Source organism: Tursiops truncatus, chromosome 18 (assembly GCF_011762595.2).
Source record: "Tursiops truncatus isolate mTurTru1 chromosome 18, mTurTru1.mat.Y, whole genome shotgun sequence".
In the NCBI taxonomy this organism is placed as follows: Eukaryota; Metazoa; Chordata; class Mammalia; order Artiodactyla; family Delphinidae; genus Tursiops; species Tursiops truncatus.
Window position 1 is genome coordinate 12,163,282 of NC_047051.1, and position 15,917 is coordinate 12,179,198.

General features: G+C 38.1%; 1 protein-coding gene across 2 annotated transcripts in view; it reads right to left on the reverse strand.

Moving 5' to 3' along the window:
• The window catches only part of SPART (spartin), a 373,903-nt gene that overhangs the window by 64,795 nt on the left and 293,191 nt on the right, over positions 1 to 15,917 (reverse strand). The gene's annotated exons all lie outside the window — the stretch shown is intronic.

Here is a 15,917-nt window from a genome sequence, read left to right on the forward strand (position 1 = left end):
ACAATATGGAAATGAAAGCCCTACCAAAACGTAACTCCAGTGTTTCTCAAACTTTAGCAAGTATTAGAATCATCTACCTAGGTAGGTAAAGCAGAGCCCTAGAATGAATGTTTCTAAGAAGTTCCAGGTGATACGGATGCTACTGGTCTGGGACCACACTTTGAGAACCACTGCTGTTTAGCACAATTCCCTTGGAGACACAGCCCCAGTGTCTGTTCTCTTCAAATCTCTTAAAGTCATGATGTATCTCAGGCAATCGTTTCTCCCTCTATTTGTCAATTGTCAGTGAGTCCTGAGGATGATGGTGTTTTTTTTTTTTTTTTCATGTCAAAGCACTTTCCATCTATTCCTAATCGATTGTGGGCTGATTTCTCTGTTCCTTTGAGTATTTCCTTGAAAGGATTTCAAGTCACTGTAAAGCTTGCATTTTAATATCTAGCATGAAACTTTCCCTTTGTTTTTTTTTTGCAGCATATTAAGAACTGCCACTAGCAAGCATACCCATTTTTAATCCCTCAGCCATCGTGGTCCAAAACTTTTAACTCCTGCGCTTCCCAGAACAGGAAATAAATGGAAGGATGAGAGGCCACTCAAACCAGGGTAGTGAGGCAGAGTGTTTTAGTGCATTTAGCTCATGTTCCTAGAGGTACAGTGTCTCTTGTATCAAGTTTCCACCTTTGCTTTAAGCAGGATAGGAGCCCAAGATTGTAGAAGGAAGGATTCTGTTTAAAAAATTTATTTTGTGGTATTTGGGTAGATAGTCCTTACTAACATAGAAGCAGTTTTATACCTACAGGACTAACTAAAGGAAAAGCTCTTCAATTAATCCTTCTTTGTAATGAATGTTCTCAGTCCCTGTCTTCTAAGAGGGATCTAGAGAATAAATTACCCTGGGAAGTTTGTGGTATAGCACAGAAGGAGGAAGAAAGGGTGCTTATTTGCATGAAATAAAACCCATAATTTTTTTAAAAAGTACTTAGATGACTTAATTTCTTAAAAAGCTGATACCGTATGCTAGAGATATGGGTACATATCCTATTCTCTTTTCATCTGCCAATATAAGGAATCAAGGCTGATGTCTTGTTAGAGTGCAAGCATTTCAACAAAACGAAACAAGACAATTCTAGGGGCTTATTTAGCAGCCCTCTTTCAAGATGATAAAGCAAGGTCCACTCCTCTGTTATATGCCCCTTTCCCCACTTCCCTTCCTGCCCATAAGAGGGTCTTGGCAGGAAGAGGAGTGACTCAGGAGGAGGCCAATGGGAACAGAGAGAGCAGAGGGCTGCTGGTGCTGATTGCATGGGCTGGGATGATTTCACCCTAGTTCTAAAAAGAGCCAAGCTTTATTTGCAAACAAGCTTGCTGAAGCCAGCCGCTCATCACAGGCTTTCCAAGTTCAGGCCACCCAGTGGGTCTCCCAGGCACTAAAACATTTCTCTCCCATTCATGGTTGTCAATGACATATTTAAAAACCTGCATGTATATTCGCAGTACGTGGTGGTGGTGGTGGTGGTGGTGGTGGTGGTGGTGTGTCCGGGTAAGGGTGACTATGCTTCAGGATTCACTATCTTTTGTTGCCCTCTATCTTAGGCTTCCAAAATTCTTTTCCTCTAATGCTTCTGATTAGAACTTTCTGTCAAATTTAATCTATTCAACAGAACTTGAAGCCTCCCTTTAAAATGACTTAAATATGTCAAATAATTGTTTTTTAAAGCCACTCACTTCATGACATCCTTGACATTTCACATTTCCAGAAACATTTATCGTATCTTACTAAAGAGATTCCAATGTCACACAAAACTTATTCAACACATTGTCTTGGCTCTAGTGGCTGTGTTGTGAATTATTGCTGTGGTCAGAAGGTATAGTATGTCTCCATGACTTTTATCAGTATAGATTGACCAAAACATTAATTTTTCTACATTTCTTATATTTTATTTTATTCTTTAATTAGAATGAGGTACTAGAGTGGCCACTCCTTTTGTAAGTGTGAATATCCTCATTTCTATTGCCATTTATAATGCAAAGATAGATGTTTCCTATTTATTTACTCCGGCCAGGGGCATTATTTATTTATAGAGCTGATAATGTTACATGACTCTTGTGAACTGATCTGTATCAGGGTTTTGCTGTTGTTCTAAATTTTGCTTTCCATTTAATTGCAACCTTGAGCTAATACAGATGTCGTTTGCTTTTAGCTTTTCATTAGGTATTCAGGTCAAGAAGATAACAGATCTCCTGTTTGTTTGAACCCTGTGTGAAAGCAGAACTCCTCTGAGGAGTTTCTAAGAATTGTATCTCTTCGAGGCTGAAGCTGCTGTTCTCATCAGTTTGATTTGATTTTTTGATCTAGATTTGATTTTTTTGCGATTTGTGATGTAGTTGTGTACACATACTGAGGAGTTGCTGAGACAGTGAACATAAAGGATTGGCCTCTATGATATGACTACCAGAGGGCCAGGAAGGGGGCTGGGGAGAGAACAGCTGTCAAGGGCTTGTTTTGCCTTTGCTGCTCGCGAAAAACTATAGCCTTCTCTTGTTGCCTCCCTTCTCCCCAAAGATTCTGTGAGTCTCATCACCGGTAGTTGTGGCACATGGGCTCGGTAGCTGTGGTGCATGGGGTTAATTATAACCAATTAAATGGTTATAATTGTCTCTTTAAATGGTTAAATTGTATGTATTAAAACATCATTTAATTTTTTTATCAATCATTATTGCATGAGCCAGAATCATGCTTGAGCCGATAACAGCCTGACCATCAGACTCCCTCTCTTTTAATCTGGCTTCATCTAAGTGCCTGAAATGGTACCTTGCCTAATACTTGCACCCTCCAATTATGTCCCTAACTTTTCCTCTGCTTGTGATTGGGGGATTGTATATCATGCTCTATTCTCTCCCTCTGGCTTAGCTCTCCTTCCTATAGGGGCTCAACTTTGCTGCCCTGTTTGTTCACCGTCAACAGTGAGGGCTGACAGAACAGATGAGAGTGCAACACACATCCTCTGCCTCATTACTATCCCCAGATCCCAGCACACATTTGTTGCATCTGTGAAGTCTGGCTGGGGCGGTTCTTGAAATAGCATTCTCTTCTTTTTCAATAGATTGAGACTTTTATAGAAATATTGATACTTAAAATTTAGAAGGAAGTTATATATTTACCATATTCTTCATCTCTTAAAAATCTCAACTCATTTATGATAAAGAACACTACATGACATATATTGGTTGGAAATAACTATATCCCCATTGTGGTGACACATCTCTACTGCAAGGAAACTGCTGGATCCAGATACTCTCCTCTTTCCCCTCCTAGACCATTGAGTCTGCAATGCAGTCTGAAAAATAACTGGCTATTATGAAACATACCAAGCCACAATGTGACTCTTCATTACTAAAGAACAACAAATTATTAAATGCTCAGCTGGAGAAGGCATTGCTTTGAGAGGAAAATCTTTTGATAATGAAAGTATTCGTGACTTGATAATATATCCTGACAACTCAAAAATGTTTTTAGAGTGATTGTGACTCCACAAGGAGTAAATAAGCTTGGTGCCATTTGGACATGTCATTAGTTATTAGAAAACTATTCAAGGAAGCAACCCCTTTCGTATTCATGCACCCATGCACTCATGCATGCGTTCCACAAACACTACTGAGTGTCTACCACCAGTCAAGCACTGTTCTAGGACCTATGGGTATAGTGACAAACATATGAGGGTAAGTATGAGGTTCTCTTCCTTTCCTTTCTATTCTTGGAATTTATATTTGATTTTCATTTGAGTTCTTTTTGACCCCAGGCTCTCCAAAATCTTTAATTTTCTGGAAGTTGTTTGAGGATGGCCACCAAGGCCAGACACAATGGAACCTCCTCCACCCTCAGTCCAAACAGCCCTATTTCTCTTTCTTAGGAGGTTTCTCTGACTCCTGAGACAACTTCCCACATCCATCCTGAACAATGTCCATAGGTAAAGTCTTGTGAAAAAAATCACCTTCTTTAAACTGTAACACAAAGTTGTCTGCCCCCTAAAATAGAATTGGCTGCTCTTTTCACTTTCTGAAACTCTATCAGGAAACCCAAGTAATCACTGGAATTCTGAAATTTGAATATATTCAAATTTAATATTTAATTTAATATTTTTAACTTTGGCTTATGTGACTCATAAAGCATTAGAGATATTAGCTTTACAATCTTCCATGCAGAAAAAAGTTCAATTTTCTTCTGGTCTCAGCTGTATAAATCGGAAATTGGCTGAAGGGATTTTAGCAAAAGGCAAATCTATCATTATCACATTAGGATGTATTAGAGGCAAAAATGGGACCATTAGTAAGAAACTACAACATAGACTATATTTTGGTTGTTTATACTTTCGGTGAAACTGTGAAAAACAAGATAATCCCTCCTGGAAATAAGATTTTAGAGAACCAGGATAATTTCAGGATCTATCGAGTCCATCCCACTTGAGGTCTTTTAAAAAATAATTTTTATGAAATTCAATCATCATTAATACAGGAATGCTAATTTGTCAAGGAGTAATTAAAAATTTGTCCAAGCCCAAAGAGATTGCCTATTCAGTAACTGAAAACTGAGAAATTTCCCTTTGTGGCTATGAATTTGGAAAGAAAATTTCTAAACCATTTAGTTTGCAAAGACGTCCTGCGTTCTCTTCAGGAAAAGACTGGGACTTGATATAAGATCTACCTGATGATGTAAAAACTTTGAGATTTTTCAGCAAGACGACAATAGTACAAGCTCCATAAAGCGCTGAGTAGCAGGCATACCAATCCTACCCTGGCACTGAAAACACCAGACAGGAAGATTTCCTAAGTATATTCGTTATCTTGTTGCTACTATAACAACAAATTACCACAAATTGTGTGGCTTGAAATAGCACACATTTATCCTCTCACAGTTCTGGAGCTCAAAAGCCCCAAAGGAGGCTTACAGGGCTCAAATCAAGGTGTCCACAGGGCTGGTTCCTTCCGGATCCTCCAGGGGAAAATCCATTCCTTGCCTCTCCAGCTTTTAGAGGCTCCCCACAATCCTTGGTTCATAACCATTTCCTCCCAGTCACTCCAGTCTCTTACAACCCTCATCATCTTCTGATCTCTCTTGTAAGGGCCCCTGTGATTCCATCAGGCCCACCCAGATAATCCAGGATAATCTCTCCATCTCAAGATCTTTACCTTAATCACATCCATGAAGTCCCTTTTACCATGTAAGGTCCCTTTGACTATTCACAGGTTCCAGGGATTAGGGTGTGGACATCTTTGGTGCATCACAATTTGGCCTACCACAACCTCAGGTCAGTTTTTTAACTTCTGCAAACCTCTCAAGTGGAGAAAAAGATGAAATAAAGAAGTTATTGGATTGGCCAAAAAGTTCGTTCGGGTCTTCCATAACATAAGATGTATTGGCCAGCCCAGTATTTTGTAAACTCTAGAAGGATGATACCCATGTTAGTAGTTAATGCCATTTCTGCTCTGTAGATCTCTGAAAATCTCACCCCAATCAGAAGAGCTGCATTACTCTTTAGTTTTTTCAACTTTACTGAGGTATAATTGTCAATAAATTATACATATTTAAAATGTACAACATGATTATTTGACATACATATACTTTGTGAAATGATTACCACAATCAGGTTAATTTACACATCTATTTCCTCATATAGCTACATTTTTTCCTTTCTTTCTTTTTTTCTTTTTGGTGAGAATGCTTAAGGTATATTCTCTTAGCAAAGTTCAAAACACAGTATCATTAATTATTGTCACATGCTGTACATTCAATCCCCAGAGCTCATTCACTTTGTAACTGAAGGCTTGTACCTTTGACCAGCATTTCCCCATCTCCCCAACTCCTCAGCAACTAGTAACCACCATCCTACTGTCTGTTTCTGTGAGTTCGACTTTGTTTTTTTAAGATTCCACATATAAGTGAGGTCATACGGTATTTGTCTTTCTCTGCCTGGCTAGTTTCACTTAGCCTAATGCCCTCTAGATTCATTCATGTTGTTGCAAAGGGCAGGTATTGCTTGTACAGCAACTCCTTCTCAGCTGCAGAGTCTCCTGACACTCTTATCAGTTATAACCAAGGGAGTGAGTTGGGGTGGGTGTGGGCCTGTGCTTGATCTTAAAAAGATAAGCTAGCATCTCACTGCCCAGAATGACAGGACAAGCTGCACAGAGAAGGAGGCTTGAAGTTGAATGGAATTGCACACCACTTGCTCTTATTATCATCTTCTGCTTGTCTACAGCTAAGCCCTGTCCTATGGGGGAGTCAAGGTATCAGGGGTAAGAAATCACTACGATTATAAGATGTGGTTGGAGCAGGAAAAATATCCTTTCACTTCTACTTAAACCACAACATGTTTAGATATCCCAGAAGAAATTTTGTTCTCACCTTTACAATATGCCAACTGTTCTAAAATCAGTAGCACTTGACCCAGTTTGGAAATATGAGGGTGGATGTAACAGAATGGGACAAAAGGACATGTAGGTAGGGGAGTGAGTATTGAAAATGGTATGTGGGCTGGAGAAGGAATTAAAGGACAACCAGGTATTGATCAACTATGCAGCTGCTATTTGCTAATTAATACTATAGCTGTGAAATAAGAAAACAAGTAAAAAATGTGATGTCAAGTTAGTGATTATTTCAGGATGAAATTATTACTAGAATAATTACTAGTATGATAATTATTTGTTTTAAGCATTGGTTTTTACACAAAATCATGCTCATTAACAACTTTAAAAAGTGACATGATTCAAGTACAGTCCGAAGCTGATAATTGATACTATAAATATCTTGTAACATAACTAAAAGGAAATGTGGATTTAGCTATAGAAATGTAATTACACATAAAGGTTGCAACTTCTTTTGAGAGATTGGTATTTGAAATGCTTCCAATTATTTTAAAATCTGTTTTCTGTTATATGACAAATTTGAGGAAATTTAAAAGTAATATTAAAATGTTTAAAGTTAATGGAAATTCTAAAACTGCCTCATAAACATTTTATTAAAATCTGTGGAATGCTAATGTATTTTAGCATTTTACGGTTTTAAAGCCCTCAGATCCAAAGCCCATAGATCCAAAATATATATCTGTAAAAATCTCCCAGTGTGTTATAAAATCTCACCAAGGGTTCCTTGGGTAAAAGGCACTTAGCTGTTCAACCAATCAAAATTTGAGCACAGTACTTTAGGAACAGAAATTCAGAGATCTACCTCTTCATGCTTTTCTTTATGCTGCGGAGTTGGACATAGCCTGGAGGATCTCAGAGGAGGATGGATGTTTCTTAGGACATTAGATAATCATACCTATTATTGCAGTAGAAATATTGCCAAGGAGAAATATTGCTGGCAGGTGAGAATTACCTTGGATGAATCCATAGTCCTCACCTTTGTTAGGCTGAGAAAAATAAATATAATCAGTGGGTTTGAAGTTGATGGAATTCTAGGGGGTTGATTTATTCAAGACAAAAGGGAGACTCATAAACCTAAAAATTAAGGTATTAACTTACAATGGGAGCAATAACTGGCAGGATAATTTGGTACCTGCCATTTGTTAAGGGCACTCTGTCCTGAAATCCGCTCAGGGGAGTAAATACGAGGCTGAACGCAGAGGTGGAATAAAGGGAATGAGGGGTTGACCAACAATGAATGCTCTTTGCAACACTGGAGACACAGTTATCCAGATACTGGCTCCTTTTCATCGATTTGCTGTTATCTTAGGTAGCTAAAGGGCTGTCTGGTCTCCAAAATACATGTACATTACATCTCTAGTAAGCTCATTTGGCTGATGATATATATTTAAAATATTTTGAGGTTGGCTGATCTCTTTAGCATTTTGTTAGTCTCTACGTTTTTCATGTTGGATGGCCATATTTTCTGATATTATCCCTAATGTTTTAGATGTTTTCTTGTACTGCTCTACAGAGTGGTGTTCAATTGTATCTTCATCTTCAATTGGAAATCCCATCTTATGATTAACCTGCCACATAGATGGCACAAGATATATCTAAAAGGCAAATCTAACCATGTAACTGCCCAGCTTAAAAACACTTCAGTAATTTCCTGCTGTCCATGTACTAAAGCCTAAACTTCTTAGCATGCCTGACCAAGTGCTTCCTGAGCTGACCCGTGCCTTTCTCTCAAGCCCTGTCTTTAGCATTGGCCCCAGCCCCACTTTTTTCATGCTAAGGCCATGCGAAACTTTTTTGCGGTTCCTCTAACATGTTATATGATTTCACACGGATCCTCTCTGCACACACATGCATCTTTCCCCCTGGCACGCCCTTGATTCCCCTGCTGGCTTGGAAATACTTTTTCTATTAAGTCTTCTCCAGTCTCCTTGGGTTTCAGAATCAATCACTCCCTCCTTTGTTCTCCTAAGTGTCTAGAATATTTCAATCACAGCATCTCTAACATCGTGCTTCCTGTACTTATTCATATATCGGTCCAGATAGCAAGCCATTTTTTATCTCCAGTGTCTGGCACAACCCCTGGCGCAAAGCAAGTAATCAATGTTTGCTGAAAACATGAATAAAAGTCTTAAATTTATGAATTTGCAGCCTACAGTACTGAAAGAGACAAAAAAAAAAAAAGGGGGGGGGGGAGAAAGAGGGAGGCCACATGTTAAAATCTTTGAAGGATGAAGCCAAGGACTGCTCTCATATAGGATGATTCCCATGACAGGAGAAAGTAATATGATGGAGGAGAAATTTATGAAGGAGATTAAATGCTTTGATAACCCTGCCAAATTTTATCCCCTAAATTATGATGTTATAATATTTATATAGATTTATCCATATTTGCAAAGTTCTTTGTTTTACTATTCCTTCTTTTATCTCAGTTCTTCCTTGTGGAATAATTTTACTTCTTTCTGAAGTAAGGAAAATGTCTTTCTTTTGTTCACATTCTTGAGTCACATTTTAGCTTAGGTAAAGTACTCTACTTTGATGTTATTGTCTCTCAGCATCTTGAGGATATTATACTTTTCACCCTATTCTGACTTCCATTGTTACTTTAAGAGGTCAGCTGATTGTCAATGTTTCAGAGATAATCTGTTTTTTTCTCCAATTGTACATTTCTTTTTACTTACTATAAAAAGTACTTTTTATAGTAAGTACTTACTTACTTTTTACTATCCCTACTTGGGATATAGCGTGCTTTCTGAATCTGACATATATACACATACATATATATGTTAAGATATGTATCATATATATTAAATTTCTTATACATATAAGAAATTATATATATGTTAAGAAGTACATGTTAAAATAATTTATTGAGATGAAATTCATGTAGCAAAATTAACCATTTGAAAGTGAACAATTTAGTGCCCTAACTCATATATTAGAATATCATCTCTGCCCTATTCTGTTTATTCTCTTTCAGGAACTCCAAGTTATCTTCAATTTTTTTTTTTAATTTATTTATTTTTGGCTGCATTGGGTCTTTGTTGCTGCGTGCACAGACTTTCTTTAGTTGTAGCAAGCGGGGGCTACTCTTTGCTGAGGTGTGTGGGCTTCTCATTGCAGTGGCTTCTCTTGTTGCGGAGCATGGGCTCTAGGCACGCAGGCTTCAGTAGTTGTGGCACATGGGCTCAGTAGTTGTGGCTCGCAGGCTCTAGAGTGCAGGCTCAGTAGTTGTGGCCCACGGTCTTAGTTGCTCCGGGGTATGTGGTATCTTCCCAGACCAGGGCTCGAACTCATGTCCCCTGCAGTGGCAGGACGATTCTTAACCACTGCACCACCAGGGAAGCCCTACCTTCAATTTTTTAAATTGTATTGTCTATGATTCTGATCTCTCTTTCATTTTCTCTCTTTGTGCTATATCGTGTAATTTCTTCAGTTCTATCTTTGACTTCAATGTCTCTTCAGCAGTGACTATTTTGCTGTAGATAGTATTTTTTCTTGTGATGAGAAATTTTAAGATCTACTTTCTTAGCAACTTTCAAATATGCAATACTGTATTATTATTAACTATAGTCCCCATGCTGTATATTACACCCCCATGACTTATTTATTTTACAACTGGAAGTTTGTACCTTTTGACCCCCTTTACCCACTTGACTTACCCCCCTCCCCCATTCTGGCAACCACCAATCTATTCTCTGTATCTGAGTTCATTTTTTTTTTTAAGATTCCACATATAAGTAAGATTATACAATATTTGTCTTTCTCTGCCTGACTAATTTCAGTTAGCATAATGCCCTCAAGTTCCATGTTGTCAAAAATGGCAAGACTTCCTTCTTTTTTATGGCTGAATAACACTCCATTACACACACACACACACACACACACACACACACATATGTGTGTACACATCTTATTTATCCATTTATCTATCCATGGACACGTAGGTTGCTTTCATCAATGACAATATTTTTAATTTTTGGAAGTTATATTTGGTTCTTTTCCAAACTTCCTGGTCATTTATGATACTCTGCTGTTCTTTACTCGTATTTTTGGTACCTTTAGAGGAACTGCATTGAAACTGACAGCTGGCCTCTGTAAGCACTTATCTTATATTACCCATGTGATAATGTCAATATCTGAAATCCTTTGGTATCTTATTCAGCCATGACTTTTTGCTCATGGTGGCTTATTTCCTCTTTTTTTTTTTTTTTTTTTTTTTGCCATTTTATGTTGGTGTCACCAGCAAAGCCCATTAACAATTCCTGGGGAATAAAAATAGAATCTGGGTAATAAAATAAAGTCTAACCTTTCTTTCCTTTGTGCTTAGTCTAGTTTCACTTTCTCACAGGTGCTGCGCCTTGAACCTGGCACATCAGACCCGAGGTCCTGGTGCCAAAGACTGCGCAGGCACCTCAGCTCTGTGGGTAGAAGCGCAGCTATGACACTCAATCCAAGATGGCGGTGGGGTCGTGGGCAGAGACGCTGCGCTCACCCAGCACTGTGATCTGGAGCCTGAGCTGCACAGCTGCCCCCAGCCCCCCAGGAACCCCACCCCCTCCCCGAGATCCCTATAAAGCAGTCCTGCCCACGGCGTGTTGGGAGACCATGTCCTCTAGAGCCAGGGCTCACACCTCTCCATTCTTTGAACGAAGACTAAAGCCTTCCTTTGCTTCTGAACCTAACTCAGTCTCGTTCTATTGGCTCCAACAACACTGGGCAGGAGGACCCTTGCTGGGGGCCGACTTGGGAGGGCTGGTAACATTGGGAGCTCACATTTGGCTAATTTGGAGAATCCTAAGTTCTGAGCTGAGGGTATATATCTCCAGAGAAGGCCTGTATTTGCTTCTGCCAAGTGCTCCAAGACACTGCCAACCTTTAAATGTTTGGTGCTTCCTGGATGCTGTAGGTAGTATGATTTGAAACACAAATCCAAGTGAAAGGGCCAAAGTTAAAAATTTTCAGGTGAGAATTCCTGGGTTTTATATTACTTTTTTACCTGGAGCAGGAGTCAGAATACAAAGTTTCCTGGTTTTCTCCCTTTTCCCAGGGGCAAAAAAAAAAAAAATTTTTTTTTCTAGTTCACCATTTTAATGAGGGGGAAGTCTTTTGAGTGCACTAGTGTCTTCCGGGGCCTGGATTCTAACTCTGCTTTGCTCAGGTCTAAGGCCTTCCTTCTTATTCCAGAACAATCATTAAAACCCAAGGTTCTTTTTACTATACTTGAGATGTTTTTGTGGGGGAATAGTTATCTTTGCAGTACGTGCTATATCACTGAAAGGAACTACAGACTTTGACAGTGGACACACCTCCTGGACCATTTCATATTAAATATGTAAAGAAATCGGGAATTATGACTTAAGAACCATATAAAGTCTGGTAATAATTTTCTTAGCATTTTTTGATAAAGAACAAAAATATCAGCTAGTTGATATATGACAAAAGTTGATGTATGTAATGAAATTCTGAGAAGAATTTTATTTTAGGATAATACAGATATTATGTTTATTCTAACATGATAGCCACAAGACTACTAGTGCAATTTGGTACTTACTAATGAATATCATTACTTGGTTGAGGTGTTCAGGTTTTTAGGTTTAGCACCCTAAAAATGTATCTTTTTATATATTGTTAAAGGAAATTGGCTTTGATCCATGAGTATATATGTATACACTGAGAGTAGTTCACAGTAGAACTGTTAGTTTAAACCATGTGAAGCTAATATATGTCTTCCTTGACAAGAATTCCACTAAAAAGGAGCCAACTGTGCCTTAAAGGTCATTTAGTACAAGTTCCATCTAATATCAAATTTGTGGTGTTTCATACAAATTCCATTCTTACCAATAGATTGGTGAAGGTATGCTACTTTTTAGATTTTGACACTTACTTTTTGCAGATTGTTATTAAATGGAGGAAAACTAGCCACTTCTCATGTTAATATTCTAGGAGTTCTCCATCAGTTTCTAGTCCAGCGGTAGATTAACCAGAACATCTCTTAAAGATATCTAGTTTAGATTTACTCTGGGGAACCACTAACTCATTCATATTGAGCCAAAGGGAAGCTGGGAACAGACAGACTCAGGAGCCAACTTCTCTATTTCAGTATTTGTAGAACTCACCAGGGAGTTATGGGGAGTCCTCACACAGCCTGGGGGAAAGCTCCTTCTCTGTAAACATGAAAGCTGAAACACATGTAGATTGTTAGGGTGCTTATTAATAAATGAATGCAGTGGAATAATAATAATGATGATGATGATGATGATTAAAGAAACAAGGCTCTAGTTCCCTGCTGTTCAGATTATCTTGAGGTCAGCTGAGGTCTTGTAGCTAGATTAGCTTTCAAATATTAGTCCCTTCTTTATGTAAGATCCCTAGGTATTCTCTTATTTTGTATGTTCTCAGGTATACATTTTATTCTTGCCAACCTGAGGATTATAACCCAGGAGACAGTCTTTTTTTTTTTTTTCTTATCTTTTGGCTGCACCGTGTGGCATGTGGGATCTTAGTTCCCCGACCAGGGATTGAACTTGCACCCCCTGCATTGGAAGCGTGGAGTCTTAACCACTGGACCACCGGGAAGTTCCTCGGATATATATTTTAAATAATTTTTTAAAATTAATTAATTAATTTATTTTTGGCTGCGTTGGGTCTCCGTTGCTGCACGTGAGCTTTTCTCTAGTTGTGGCGAGTGAGGGTTACTCTTTGTTGCGGTGCACGGGCTTCTCATTGCGGTGGCTTCTCTTGTTGTGGAGTACGGGCTCTAGGTGCACGGGCTTCAGTAGTTGTGGCACAGCGGGCTTCAGTAGTTGTGGCACACGGGCTTCAGTAGCTGTGGCACATGGGCTTCAGTAGTTGTGGCGCACGGGCTTAGTTGCTCTGGGCTCAGTAGTTGTGGTGCGCGGGTTTAGTTGCTCTGCGGCATGTGCGATCTTCCCAGACCAGGGCTCAAACTCGTGTCCCCTGCATTGGCAGGCAGATTCTCAACCACTGCGCCACCAAGGAAGCCCCTTTTAAATAATTTTTGTGAAATGTATCTGGCATCTAGGTGTTCTGCTGCAGGAGGATTTAAAAACACCTGTCTACCCTCTTGCCAGAAGCAGACTATCCTAGCCATCTTGTACCCCTTATTTTTGATTCTTAGTAGGTAACTGTCATGTTTTTGTTAAATGCAATAATAAGCACATTCGTCAGATCACTGTTAAAAACAAAACTCAGAGAGATACTATCAGCTTCATTTCTGAGCAGCAGTTTATCCCAAATTTATCTGTTTTCTCAGCTGACCTTTTTGTTCATTGTTTGACTTTGGAATTTCAAGAAAACAATATAAGCAAGAGAAATAACATCAAAACAGCCCTTTTAATTTTCTTTCCAAAGCAACTTTAGATAATGCATTGCCATTTGTAACTTGGTCCTTTTTCTGGAGTGGTTTTCTTTGTCTTAGCAAACAAATAACAACAACAACAACAACAAAAATCTCTGACGTCTCTAAATACTCTATTTTTCCTAGAGCTTCTATGATATCTCTGTAGTGTAAGTAAATCTGAAAAGGTTTGTGGATAAATGTTTGAAAATGAATTTTATATCATTTCTAAAATCTGGCAAGGGAAATTATCTCTAAAGATACCAATCTCATTGACTCGGCAGCTTAATTAAACCTTAATCACCTTTTCAATATTTTCATTGTTGAGGAGTGCATGTTCCCATAAGGTAAAGAGTCAGCCATCTAGAACTTGAAAGATAAATAAATAATTTTCATAAAGGTCCTGAAATCCTTAGACACTGGTTGAGAAATAACACAGAATTAAATAGAACTGTCAGCACTGAATCTATCAGTGAGACTGAGAGTCATAGCCAGTGACCTGTGCTCCAGAGGGAGGAGCCTGGACCCTTGTGCAAGAGAGGGTATTTGAAAATGTCACTGTTTTAAATCTAGAGTTTAATACAGAATTTAAAACAATTGGTAAGATCGATTCACAGCCACTATTAGAAAAGTAGGGAGTAGATTATAAATTCTGAGGACAGGAACCCATGTCTCTCTTGTGTACTGTTGCATTCCCAATACCTAAGAAAGTTCCTGCCACAGAGTAGGTGCCCAATAAATGTTTGCTGGAAAATAGATGGGATGAATACAGAAACAGGAAGGGACAATAAAGCTTTATAGTTTTATGTACAGTTTGGATTCTCAGCTGAGAGCCTTCCCATGAACCCAAACTCTGTCCATTTACAGCTTAACAGTAGGAGAAGACTGTAAGATTGTTAAGAGAGAAAATAGCAATCATTATTTCACTTTCATTCTAAATACATTCTAAAAAATACTTATATAGACACCCAGCATGGATAAATATCAGGTTAATTTTTAGAAATCAGATATAAAAACATAAACTAAAATGTTTGGTAATACTTATTATTTTGTGAAACATCCTAACAACTGCAAAAATATAATCAATTGATAAATTACAAGTCAAACTTATCATGGTAAGGTATTATATGAAAGAATATATTCATTCAAACTTTTTAAAAGTTCTACGAATATGTTAAATCAAAGGTAGCAGTAGGGGCTGGATTTGAGAGTATTTTAGAGGCATATCTAGAAAGCTACTAAGGAAATCAGAATTTGAGAGTTATGCCTATTTCTGTTCTGAGAAACAGTATTTCATAATAGTAAAATAATACCTATTTATTATATGTAAAATATAATGAATTTCAGTTCTTAAATTTTAAGCTTTTTCCAAAGGTAACATGCAGTGTATGGTTTTTTTTCCCCCAAAAGAACATAAGAATGTTCAGAAAAAAAATTGGTGTGCAATTTTGTTTTTACATAATTCAGATCCCTATCTCTCCCCAAAAGTGCACTTTCAAAGTGGAAAATGAAGAGAGCAGCTGATAGGAAAAAATGATTAAACAAAGTCTTTTTGATTAATGACTTAAATCAGAATTTGAATGGATATGTTTAAATCAGTTCCACCCTGAAACACCCTTAGAATACTTTGCTACAGATTATTAATTTATTCAAATGGGTTAGAATTTGCATTTTATTTGTCACATAGAAATCACTGCTATTGTTGAGCTGACAGATGGTCAATCCTCAACAGATTGCAGTTTATTAGAAGGAAAGAGGAACATTACACCCCAACATATCTGCGGAACATGCCCAGCCCTGTTCCTCCAGCTTCAGAAGCTTTTCTCCTTTATTTCTCCCAGTGGGATTCAATTCTTTTGCAGTGTTCCTTCCTCATGACTGCTTTGGTCTCTGCTTGAAATCAACAGAACCTTTAATCTGAAGGTCAGAAGTTTTCATTTTGCTTATTCCTCTTGTCTTAGCAACACAAGAAATTTGTTTTTTTCTGTATTTCTTCAGTAAAAGGATACAAAGCCAGCTTCCTACAAAACGCAGACAACTTAAAAATGGTTCAGTTCTAGTGGGATAAAATACTGACTGTGGATTCAAAGTAAACAAAAAGAAACAAAGAAAATATCTACTATTTTCATCACCTCGGCTA